The sequence below is a fragment of the Myripristis murdjan genome, chromosome 11 (genome assembly GCF_902150065.1).
Source record: "Myripristis murdjan chromosome 11, fMyrMur1.1, whole genome shotgun sequence".
Lineage (NCBI taxonomy): Eukaryota > Metazoa > Chordata > Actinopteri > Holocentriformes > Holocentridae > Myripristis > Myripristis murdjan.
Window position 1 is genome coordinate 23,596,276 of NC_043990.1, and position 12,738 is coordinate 23,609,013.

General features: G+C 45.0%; 1 protein-coding gene across 4 annotated transcripts in view; it reads right to left on the minus strand.

Moving 5' to 3' along the window:
* Nucleotides 1-12,738, minus strand: part of fam49al (family with sequence similarity 49 member A, like) — a 34,185-nt gene that overhangs the window by 17,782 nt on the left and 3,665 nt on the right. For 2 of the 4 annotated variants that reach the window (XM_030063809.1, XM_030063807.1), the window contains exon 2: nucleotides 2,888-2,978. The gene's annotated coding sequence lies outside the window, so the exon portion shown is untranslated. Of the gene's footprint in view, nucleotides 1-754; nucleotides 1,141-2,887; nucleotides 2,979-12,738 lie in introns of those variants that run through there. The other 2 variants (XM_030063810.1, XM_030063806.1) reach the window with 2 other exon arrangements.

The window sequence follows — 12,738 nt, forward strand, 5'->3', positions numbered from 1 at the left end:
TCTGTTTTATCGCAGCGAGATCAATCAATAGCGTTGGGAGGTAAAGAGAGAGAGGGAGCGAGAGAGAGAGAGCGAGAGAGAGAGAGAAGACTGCATGCTGAGTCACTGCCGTAACCTAAGAGCCTCGGTCCAAATGGCGTAAAAAAACACACACACACACACAGAGTCTCCTCCTGACTTTTAGAGCACCTGGTCCAAGATCGGGGCCGAAATGATGCCATGAATATATGAATAACAGATTCAGGTTTTCAGCGTGACAAGGTGATTGCAAAGGCGAAGCCATGCTGAGGTTCGGAATCAGAGTCTTGGATAAGGCGGCGAAAGCTCTCTGACACGTGAATAGGTGAGTGTGTGTTCGACGGAGTCACGCATACACACACACACACACACACACACACACACACATACACACACACAAGTCTGGAGCAGCATGTGGTCCATCCTGAGAGCAGTGCTCGGCTGATGGTTGCCAGGATACGGTTGGCCTGGTAATATCGTCTCCTCGTCTCAGTAGAGGAGGTAGAAAAAGCATCCAGCGCTTGCACACACACACACACACACACACACACACACACACACACACAATGATCCAGGTGCCCACGATAATAATCCAATACAACCATCTTTACTATTTGAAAGACTCGCCTAGTAATCAATTTTTGAAATAATGGCAGCAGGAATGCAAGTTTTGGTGATGGTGATGTAATTCACCAAGCAGTTTTTTTTTTTTAATCACACCGAATTCTCCTCTTACCCTGTTTTCCTACAAACGATTCACCTCTTCCCTTATCTTTCGCCCTCGTTTTCCCCTCCTTCGTCTTCTCCTCCTCCTCTCCTCGTCCTCTCTGCTTTGTGTAGCCACCCGAGCCTCGCAGTGCTGCCGCGTTAATCCCAGGTTGGCCCAGTTCAGAGCGCTAACCCGAGTCCCAGGGTAGCACTAGTTGCCTCTCTCTCTCTCTCTCCTGTCTCACTGACTCCGCTGCAAAGTTCTGCTCTCACTCTCTCTCTCTCTCTCTCGTCCTCTCCCTGCCTCTCGGTTTGTCCTCCTCACTTCACACTTCTCTTTTCCTGCCATGTATTTTAAAAGCATGTGGTTTTCTCTTTTCAGCCAGTGCGGTAGAAGTGTTTTTTTTTTTTTTTTTTCATCCGGATGTTTTGTTTGTCTGAGGGAGAGGGCATAAGGGGAGGGGGTGTTTGTCAGTCAATACGAGCCGCGTGCATGTCAGTTACATTTCTGTCTTTTCCGCTGGCTGTGCCGTCTTGATGTGTGTCTGTATATCCCCCGCAGACGACAGACAAAACTCCCTCTCCTTGTCTCTCTCCTCGCCCGTCTCTGACGTCAGAATGGGTTCCTTAAAAAAAAAAATCCCCTCCAGCGCTCCTCTCCGCCTCACTTCTCTATTTCACCACTCAACAGCACTCTCCTGGCTGCACTGTCTTGTCACAGCGCATCTCTGTCACGGTGCCATTCAGTTTCACCGGTGGCCCTTAGGTGCAAATAAATCCGGGCAAAAAGAAGGGAAAACGGTGACGGCCGTTGTGCAGACGCGCGTTTACGTCTTCTGCCTCCTGTCCTCTAGGTAACACGCGTGCACAGACTTGAAGGTGAGAACATGCCTTCTGTAAAGTAGGAAGTTCGCTGGGTGGCTGCTGGTTGCGGTTTCTTTTACAGGCAAACGCTCAGGCGGCCTTTGCATCAGTGCCCGTGGAGAGGCAGTCAGCTTGAAAGTGGAGCAAAGTGCCTCTCTTACACAACCGGGCCTGCACAGCGCACAGCTCTCATCTGTAGTCCGGCAGGAGAGACTGGATCGAGGGGATCCTTCAGCCTCAATAGAGACACAACTTGGCTCTCACACGGCGGCTGAAAAGCAAAACCCGGTGGAGACTTGAAGCCAGGCAGCAAAGCAGGGCCGCCCAGCCCCCTCTGGACCCCCGTGAGAAGCCAGACTGTTCGCAGTGAAAGATTCCTCTTGTTTCACGCTGGGAGCTTCATTGGTGTGGACTGTGCTAGATCACAGTAACAGCAAACCTCATCTTTTCCAGCTCCTTCGCTGAGTTTAAAGGAATACACCAACATTTCGTGCAAAATCCCCCTTATCTGACTTACCCAGACTGAAACAAGACGTTCGATACAATTTTCACCTCCGTACGCCCAGTGGTTCAGTTCCTGTGGGTAACATTTTGTGTTAGCTTAGCATAAAGACTTGAGGTCTATGGGAGTCATTAGCCTGGTTGTGTCAAAGTGAAAAATAAACCTTACAGCATCTCTGAGGCTTTTGGAGAAGCTAGATGGTCCCAAGATGTGTATTTCAAACACACATTATACATTATGTAAATAAGACACCTTCAGAGCTGCAGTAAGGTTTATTTTTTCACTTTGATTGAGGCAGGCTAACAAGTCCCATAGACTTCAAGTCTTTTTGCTAAGCTAACATGAAATGCTACCCATAGGCACTGAACCACTGGACATACAGAGGTGAAAATGGTGTTGAACATCTTTTCTCAGTAAGTAAGTAATTAAAAGGGTATTTTGGCCAAAAATGCCTTCCTTTAAGGCTATAATTCACCAATAAACCATCTAAACTCTCTCCACCTATGTCTCTCTATCCACCTCGGCCTGCCACTGGCCTGTGAATGGCACCCATAGGAAGGATGCTGACTGCTCTCTCCCTCCTCCCTCTCTCATCTCTCATCTTTCCTCTCGACCCATCACCGTTTCTCCATCCCCTGTCCGTTCTCCGCCAGCCCCCTCCTCCTCTCTCTGACCTCCCCATATGGTGCTTCTCCACGGTCTCCCTATTTGTTTTGTCTTTCCGCCGTTGTGCTACCCATTTTTTCCCTTTTCTCTGCTTTTTTTCCCCCCCTGCCGCTCATTTTTCATTCCTACCTTTGCTTGCGTTTATCCCTCTGGAACACTTCACTGCATCAACCAGGGCTTGTCAGCTCCACACACTGGTTACAGCATCAGCACCCACCACCTGAGAGAGAGAGGGAGAGAGAGAGAGAGAGAGAGAGAGAGGTATTAACATTTTTCTCAACACCATGCACAGCAGGAATGTGTAAGTGTCGGCCGGTGATTCAAGTTGCACAGAGTCAGCAAGGGCAAAGAGAGACGCACAAGGGCAGAGGAAGAGCCACCAAGGGCAGGAAGGACAAAAGAAGAGAGACAAATGCAGAGCCCTGGAGCCACAAGGGGGCTTCCATAGACTGATATATTGCTCTGCCAATATTAGGCTTTATTTAAAAATCAGATGACAGCCAATCAATGTCATGCTTTAACCTATATGATAAAGTGGAGAACACCTGCATCGCTCTGACTTAAGGAACGGCTAACTCACCGGAAGGAGTCTGATTACAGCTATACGGGTTTCACTTGAGAGCTTCAGTGCCTCATAATAGTCTAAAAATAATTTTTCAGAGGCTTTTCCACTTTAGGGAGAAGGAGATATTGGACAAAAATGAGCACTTACAAGAACACATTCAAATTGAAGCAATAATCTATAAGATTGCAGGTGTAGGAATGATACCACTTTGCAATATGCTTAAATTTTAAACAACAATGTGAGCTTTGGGTTTTAATTTAATCATTTTATTTTGGCCCTCAGCTAAGATAAAAATTTGCTCTTCGTTGCTAAGCAATAAACATCCTTGCTTGCTTCATAGTTCAAGGGGGAGCGGTACTGTTCAAGTTATGAGATTCGTTTCCCCGTATTGTGATTATAGGCACACATGAAATTCCTCTCGTCCAATTACAGCACACGATTAGAAATGTATGATGTATAGTTTCCAGATGCTGAACATCTGCGGCCTCTCTCCAAAACATATCAGCATTAGCGTCGCCCCTCACGAAGCCAGAGTCTAATCCCAGACCCTAGAAGGCGTTGGCATCCCATTTTTTACATTTCTATAGATAATGGGGCTAAGCCTGTCAAGCTTATGTTAATTCATTGTGCCTCGCTCACAACTCTAACATTGTGTTATCCACTGACTGGTGTAACTATTAACACTCCCGCTGCTGCCCTTGCATCATCGCATCTCATCAAGAGAGAATGCAGACAAGAGAGAGAGAGAGAGCGAAATGGGCTGCTTTGAGAAATCGTTGCCAGGGAAACCAAGCTCCAATTCTCATGGCAACGTGCAGTCCGGAAAAGTTCAGTGTTGCCGGTCACATGGGAAGGATGGATGTGAGATGGATGTATATTTAGATAGATAGATAGATTAGACCGAAAGATAGATTTACTCCTTTCTTCTTGTGGAGGCTGTATGTTCACCGTGCCTTCTGTGGAATTAGATTTCACCTCCTCGCACGGGGAGCTTTGTTGTGACTGTTGTTGTCTGCAAGTGAATTTCCTGATGCCTATTGATCCCTCAGCAGAGGGCAAAGGTCCAGCACCTCACAGGACGTGGCGAGGTCAGGAGAGGCGAGGGCACGAATCAGAAAACGGGAGGTTGACGCTCACAGGCCGGCTCATGGTAGCTCATACCTCCTGCAGCTCCTAAACGCGTACCTGAGTCTGTATTTATAGTCATCAGAAACACCTATAGGACCCTTTGCACCCGGCAATGACAGGCATTTCATATCATAACTGCGTCGGGTGTGATAACAGTGAAGTCAGATTGCTTTTTCCTCGGCAAAATGCACATTGCATCACTAGACACTCACCTCCCTCAAACGTGCACGCTATTGAACAAAGTGTTTGGTAAGTGCTCAGGAACTCACCCTGGCATCTGCACATTTTCTTATGTCGTTATGTGTAAAACTGCCAGGAAGTGAGGAGGACCCTTGAGACTGATCAGACAAAATTTGATGCTTGCTTCAGTGTGATTGAGATTGTCTCAGTCACTGATAATTACTTGCTTATTCCATGTTTTTTTCTCAACCGAGTCTGAATTGCCCTTACCTCATTCACAATTATTAGTTCGTTTTTGATCAAATCAAATTGAGAACAGACATCTAATTTAATTTGTTCTCCCTTCATCAGAAAATTGGCGATGCACTTTCATACCTTGCTGTTTTCAATACTCTCTGCATGGTCTCCAACTGGTTTGACTCCGTTGCCTACATTGCCGTTTTATGTTTTATAGTCCACTTTATATACCACTTGTTGCTTTGATATTTAAAATGTGACTGTGAAAATTTGGCGCCGTCACTGAATGAGCCCCATTACGAATGCATATCATACAAATCAAATATTCGACTACTCTGCAACCTCCAGAAATGAAACGCCGTAAGACGAGGCGATCCCACAGAGGGACGGTCCGTGAGAGCAGTTGTTGTTTATTGACTTTAGGCAGATATGCGTTTCAGATGGAGATGGAGAGAGAGACATGGAGACTGAGGGGAGAAAGAGAGCGAGAGAGAGAGAAATCACAAAGTCATTGTGGGGAGACATCTGGCTGTTTTTGTTGAGTGTCCGAGGTACTCAGCTCACGTTAGTTCTGCCCACTGAACAGGTCCTCCCTTAAAGACCCGATGGTGATTATTCCTATTCTTGCTTCCCTCTCCATCTCTTCACTCTCCCTCAACTCTCTCGACACACCCCTCTTTCCAGCCCCTTCTCGCTCCGTTCCCCTCTTTTATGCTGCCGCTCATTCAACTCGCCTCCTCGCCGCACACCTTCTGACCTCATCCTCCTTCATGTCTCTTTTATATATCCTCCCTCTCTCCCGTGCCCTCTTTGTTCTCAGCTTATTCTCTGTGAAGATGGAGATGAGTGCAGGGGGCTGCGGTTGCATCGCCTGCTTCCATGTTTGTGTGTGTGTGTGTGTGTGTGTGTGTGTGTGTATGTGTGTGTGAGAGAAAAGAAAGGAAGGCAGCAGGGATGTAGCAGAAGGTAAACCCACCTAAACTCTTAATCCACCTTTTCATTTGCAGACACAGACCTCACCCACCTTTATAGGAGGACATCAGCCTCACAATGATAAAATCAAAGAATAACAAAAAAACAGCAAGACCTGTCACATTAGCGCAAGTTACAGGAAGATAAGGTCTAAACTGGGGGGAAAAAAACTATGCCACTTTTTTCCAATGCTAGTCAACTTGTTTCCACAATTTCATTTATCTTATTTGTTTATTTCATAGGGACAGTGTGCATTAGTGAGTATGACAATAAAACATAATTTGAAGTTAATTTGCATATGTAGTCCCTTCCCTTTTCTGGAATCAAGTGTCGTTTTTTTTTTTATTTTTTTATTTTGCCTTGCTTCAATGTATCAGTGCAGAAAAGTCCAGAAATAAGAGAAAATGCATTGGAAACAAGTGGGATTATTGCATCCCTCTGGCAGACTTGTTCACTTGTTTTAAGAAAGACACGATTTTAACACTGAATATGTAACTAAATGGCTTGGTAGGGAGAGTGGTGCCAACCTGGTGTAAGTTCCAGGAATACATGGCTACAGGGCCAAAATGTAAATTAAAATCGGTGGTTGTTCACTTTCATGGATGTCATAGTTGCAACAAGAGCGAGAGGAGAGGAGAGGAAAGAGGAGAGGAAAGAGGAGAGGAGATGTGCATTGACAAAGGCCCAGTGTCAGGAGTTAAAGGGAGGTGGCAGCGTCAGAACCAGCTAGACCAACGCTAAAGATTGACCGCTGATGGAATGCTACAGCCAATTTGCCTTAGGCACACACACATTCACTCACACACGCGCACACACACACACACCCACACACACACACAATTACATACATTATAGACAGACACACACGTTCTGCCTTCCCTCGGTGAGGTGCAGAGGGAGGGAGAATAAAAAGGTAGAGCGAGCAAGCAGGAGAGCAAAGGAGGGATGGAGTGGCAGAGAGTGAGAGACACACTGACAGAGAGAGAGAGGGAGAGAGAGGGTGAGAAGGAAGGAAGGAGGGGTTTATGATTCTCTAGCATCACCCCTCCCCCTTCTCCCTCCATCCTCTCTCTCTCTCTCCTCAAACACACACACACACACACACACACACACACACACTGGCTGGGTCTGAGTCCAGAGCAGCGCATGGTGCCTCATGAAAGGGTGATTGCAAATGAGCATTGTGATTCTGCGCTGCGAGGCTGACAAAGAAGCAGGGAGGATAAAGAGGAAGAGAGAGGGAGAAGGAGGGAGAGGGAGATAGTATGGGACATTTAAGCTGCACTTGAATCCATTTCCATTGTGTAATACACTAAATTACACTTCAATATGATAATTTTTGGGAGTAAAATAAAGAATTGGGGCAGGAACTCGGGGATTTCATGGCTTATTTGCTCAGAAGTAGGTGAAAACCAAGCATTGATATTCCATGTTTTCATAGTGATTTTATGAAGATGTCTATATTAAGGGATTTGTATGCATTAGGCACTTAAATGGTTTCATTTGCATATTTATGTACAGTTTGCTGTGTGTTGAGGTGTACTAACATGATGAAATCTTGGTAGCGTAATTCAGTTTCGGTGTTCCACATTTTTCTCCACCACAGAGATTAATATATGGCTTATTTAATGTGGCCATGAATATTTGAATACCAGGGCTCCGCTCGGGGGCTTTTTGAACCTTGGAAAAACAGAATTGGAGAAAAATGTAGCCGTGGATTTCAGTTTAGGAGCGATTTCCTCTGTGCGCTCCCGCTGTCTGGCGTTGCGTGTATGTCTGATTGGAGCCCTTGTTGTCTTTTTTTTTGGGGTGTTGGATGCCAATTAGCTGCGATCAAAAGGAACGCTAGTCTTTCAGGGGTTTACATACACTCGTGGGGTGCCTGTATATGTGTGTGTGTGTGTGTGTGTGTGTGTGTGCGTGTGTGTTGCCAGTGTCATTGATGTGGATCCCCTCCTTCTGCCTGCCCCCCTCTTCCCTGTCCTTCCCTGACCCCCTGCTATCAGTAAACAAAGAAATAAGCGATACACACGTCTGTACAGACAGACGCTCTTTGTCCCTGATGGACTGGTTACATACTGGTTTATATGGGTCAGGGCAGTGCAATGTGTGTGTGTGTGTGTGTGTGTGTGTGTGCACACACATGTATGTATACATATTCAGTTCATTCAGAGGAATGACAATAAAATTTAATTGAGTTGAATCCATTTAACTGAACTGGTTTGATTTAAATTGCATAAGTGTGTCTGCATGTGAAACACTGCATAGACTGGGTGATATATCAATATTATATGGAGTTTATGAAATGAGAAAAGTATTGTCTGGGATTTTGACTTAAGTTTTAGATCTTCCTGGTTTTAAGGAGGATTACAGGGGATGCAATTTTCTGAACTTATAAGACTGATGTAGCTGTTCTATTATTTGCCCCTACCTGCTTAGTCATCATATCCACATTACTGATGACTGAATATCCTGTGTGAAAATATCTTATGAAAGCACCGATAGTTATTCATACAATATCCTCCATATTGAGGTATTCCCTCATAGATACTGTGGCACACAGTCACATACCTGTGCATGTATTTGCATGTGTTTGTGCATTTGTGTGAATGTGTGTGCACATGTGAACTGGTCTGAATTTAATCGTTGCTTCATTTCAGTGGAATCACAATAAAATGGTTTGATTTGAAGTGAGCAGGTGGACTGAATTAAACTGAATTAAATGTACTTTACATGCTTGTATCTGTGTCTGTGTGCCGTGTGTGGGTGTGTGTTGTGGGTGTGGTGTGTGAGTGGGATAGGGCAAGCAAGAGAGAGAGGAGACTCCCATAAACCAGTACATAAAGGCAGTTTGAGCTCAGCTCCCTGGTGTCTCGTATTCCTGTGATGCTCCTCTCTCTTCAGTTCCCCTCACTCGTTCAGTCCATTCTGTCTGTCTGTCTACCTGCCTGTCTGTGTGTCTGTCTGTCTACCTGCCTGTCTGTCTCAATCTCTGTTGCTCTTCCATCTTCTGTAGCACAGCCATATTTATTATGTACTGTGGCCACAACCTCAAATCTTCCTCTCTCATTTGTTCATCTCTCTCTCTTCTGTCTTTCTCTCTGACGCTTATCTCCGATCTCTTCCCTGGCCTCAGCACACGACCATGGAGGATGGATTGGTGACCCTTAACCCCCGTCTTGACCTAGAATCTATATTCAGCTTGGTGTGTCGAGGTCGTCCCCTCTACAGGCTGGGAAGAGCCGGCATGTCCTTGACGGAGACGATGCTCCATCACAGTGTGCTGCAGTGTGTCTCACATGGCAGAGGATACAGTGTTACACTCTTCCCTGTCCCACAGGGAGGGGGCATCGCTGCAGCTAGTCTGAAATGTAGGAAACTGGCTCAAGCTGATGCAAAGAGTGAGAGAGAGAGAGAGCGAGAGAGAGAAAGAGAGAATAAAATGCTGGAGTATGATGAGAATGAAATGGAAAAAGATGGAAAAGAAGGAGTGGGGACACTTTGTTGCTGGTCCCATGGTGTGAGAGTTTGAGAACTTGGCTCATTGTGGAGTTTATTTCTGTCCACTGATTGTTTTAGAGGATATGCCTGTGCAAAAAGAAGGATATATAGATAGCAGCCTGTTCCACACTGGCTCAAGCTGAACCAATTAGTGTGTGTGTGTGTGTGTGTGTGTGTGTGGGTGTGTGTGTGTGTGTGTGTGTGTGTGTGTGCGTGTGTGTGCGTTGTCGTGTGTATAGCCTCACTAGCCAGCCATTTTGACCGATCAAACACTGAACACAGGCATGATTGCCAGCATCCTGCTGTGCCTGTGGCAGAACTGGCACAAAACACACACACACGCACACGTACGCACACACACACACACGCACACACAGCCACCAGCAGAATCCCTAGGGTTGTATCATGCCAAAGCCACTCCCATCATGGGTGTTACACTAAATGTGCTTCCTCATTCATGCACTGTGCTCATCCCGGACTGCTCCTGCACATGCACAAGCGATTTCATCTCATACTGAGTCTTAAAATCTTGTTTTCTTCAACAAGTGACAAAATGCCGGTGGGATGAGGTAAAACCACTTGTTTTAAATGTCATCTTCCGATACGATTCTAGGGATGATCTGCCATTCTGCCTTGTTGCAACATATCAGCGCAGAAAAAACTCCCGACTCAGTGAAAATGCATTGGAAACAAGTGGGATGATGTCATCCATGACAGATTTGTCCGTTTTCAGAAAGATTTAGCACTGAATATGAAAATCAGTGGCTTGTTAAGATGGAGATTTTTGCAGTGTACATTCGCTCAGAGCCTCAGTAACCAAACACTTGGTTTCTACCTGCCAGAGCTTCTGGCTTATTAAGATAGCTGCAGCCTCGATTGAGATACCATCTCTAAGTAGGTAATTTGCCTCTTCACTTTTTAAACACTAATTGGAGCGCTGTCTCGCTTTTCCTCCTCGCTCTCGCTCTCTGCTCTTCCATAGGGCTAAGCCAGCTTCACCCCTCTTATGCTGTGCACATTGAATTGGGGAATATTGATTTTAAGTGCAGCCAGAGGCCGGGCATTTGAGCCATCCATCGATGTTAGTGGATGGCAATTGATCTGATTGACAGCCAACAGGCTACAAAATCTGTAGGAACTCCTCAGTGAGCAAATGAGAGGTAATCTGATTGAGAGAGCGAGAGAGATAGACAGAGAGAGAGAGAGAGAGAGTGAGACACAGAGAGAAGTCTAATCATGTCTGGTTAGAAGTAGATTCAGAGAGGCAGGAGGGGATTCGCTGTCCTGTCTCTGTGTCTTACTGGATATAATGTCATACATTTCAAATAGTTTTCAGCAGGACGCCCAGAACAGGGATGATAACAGAGTTTAATTGGACTTTTCAGTAGTTTCCACAAGTGTCGCTGAACATTGAGAGTTAAGTAATATGACTGAGGAGATATCTGATCTCAGCTTCCTCGCCACTGAGAATTAGGTCTCCCTTTTCTCCTGATTTTATTCTCTCACTGAGTCGGGGAAGTCACCCGACTTTTAGATACGTGTGTAATCAGGGAAGGCCTTCATGTTCTACATGCGCTGCAAGAAATATCAGTTTTCACAAGCTGTTTAATCAGGTTTGGACTCTTAAAATCTATTTTTTTTTTAAAGCAAGTGGAACAATTTGCCTATGGGATAGATCATGTCATTTGTTTTCAATGAAAATCAGCTTTTTTGGATTCAAGCGTAATGTTCTCAGTACTGGTGAGGTGATCTGCCTTATTCTTATTCGTTTTAAAGCTGCACTATTGCCCAGATGCAAAATTAACCATGATTGATTGAACCATTTAAACTCAACTGGGAAAAAATGTGGAAAAAGCTGAAATTTGAGAGTTGAGTCTTCATGGTTTTCAGCAGCTGCCTGACTCTCTGATGGATTATGTGCTTATTCCAGGTTTTTGTCAACTGGCACTAAATGGTGCTCGCTTCAGCTGACCCTCAATTTTGCATTTTGTACTTTAAAGAAAAAGATTTTTAGACTAAATATGAGATTAGACATCTCGTACATTTTTCGATGTGACACAAACAACATACAGACTTATACACTGTTGGAATGCAGGAGACTTTGCGACATCACTTTAAATATCCAATCAGTTTTTTATGTATTCATTTTTCAAACTGCACACTGCAAAAACATCTCCATGTTAACAGATCGTTTCAATTTTTCTGGGAACAAATACAAGGCAGAGTATGGCAGATCAGTCCACTAGGATCAAGAAAAGGACTCTTGATTCAAGAAAATCCTGGAAACAAGTTGATTAACTTTGGAAATTAGTGGGATTATCTCATCCTACCAGCAGTTTTTTACCTTTTTCAAGAAAAACAAGATTTTAACAGTGACTATAAGACTACATTTATGAAGATGGAGATTTATCTAGCACATGTGCATGGTTTTCATCCAGTTTTTACAGCCCTCCAAGCAGCCGGAGGCCCAGAGTGTATGCCCTGTATGTCCTGCACTTCGGCTCGGATACAGCCTGGTACACACCCTCACCACCCTGCACCCCTGTAGCTCCGCCCCGTGCCCCTTTAACTGGATCAGCTCTGCTCCGAGGGAATAATCCCTAATTCCCGACACCACTGGATTAGAAACCACAGGATTACCAGGTAGAGAAGGATCAGATCTCAAATTCCCAAATCATCCCAGCCCCAACGGCAATGCCAGTCTGCTCCTCATCTCTGACATCTGACCTCCAATTAACGCAAAAAGCACATCGACAATAACCAACGTGGGACCTCCTCAACAGATGTTTGAGTGACAGATGTTGCAGCTGGGCAGATGGATTAGGGCAGTCAACAAGATTAAGAGTGTTTGGATGAACTACAGATTGAGTTTTCTCAAGAATTCTGAAAAATCAATCGCGCCACATGGGCAGACATATGGAAGATGTCTCATTTTAATTGAGGGATTGAGCACAATATGGTGGTTGTCCATTCAGATGTTTCCGGCTGCTTCTCGAGTGTTTGAATGCAAAACTGAAAGTCAGTCTGATAAGGTCTTCCACGTAAAAAAAAAAAAAAAAAAAAAAAAGAGCAATTCATTTTTCAATCAGTTTTTTTTTTTTTTTTTGGCACTCTATTCACGCGGATTGGCTTCTGCAGGGATGTATCCACATGAATTTTTGCTGGGTAAAGCCGCCCTCCTACAGCTCGTGGCTCATTTCTATTTGACGAAATCGCCGCCGCTCCTTAATTGACTTTTCACACTTTTCCAGGTGTTAACCACAGCACTTTTCGGTGGTTGCGCTCTTTTGCATGTCACTCAGCTGCTTTATTCACTGTCAGACTGTCAGCGGAGGTTATGCTGTGACCTCAGTAATGTCTAGTTCAGGGAGACCATAACACCTCATTACGCCTGACG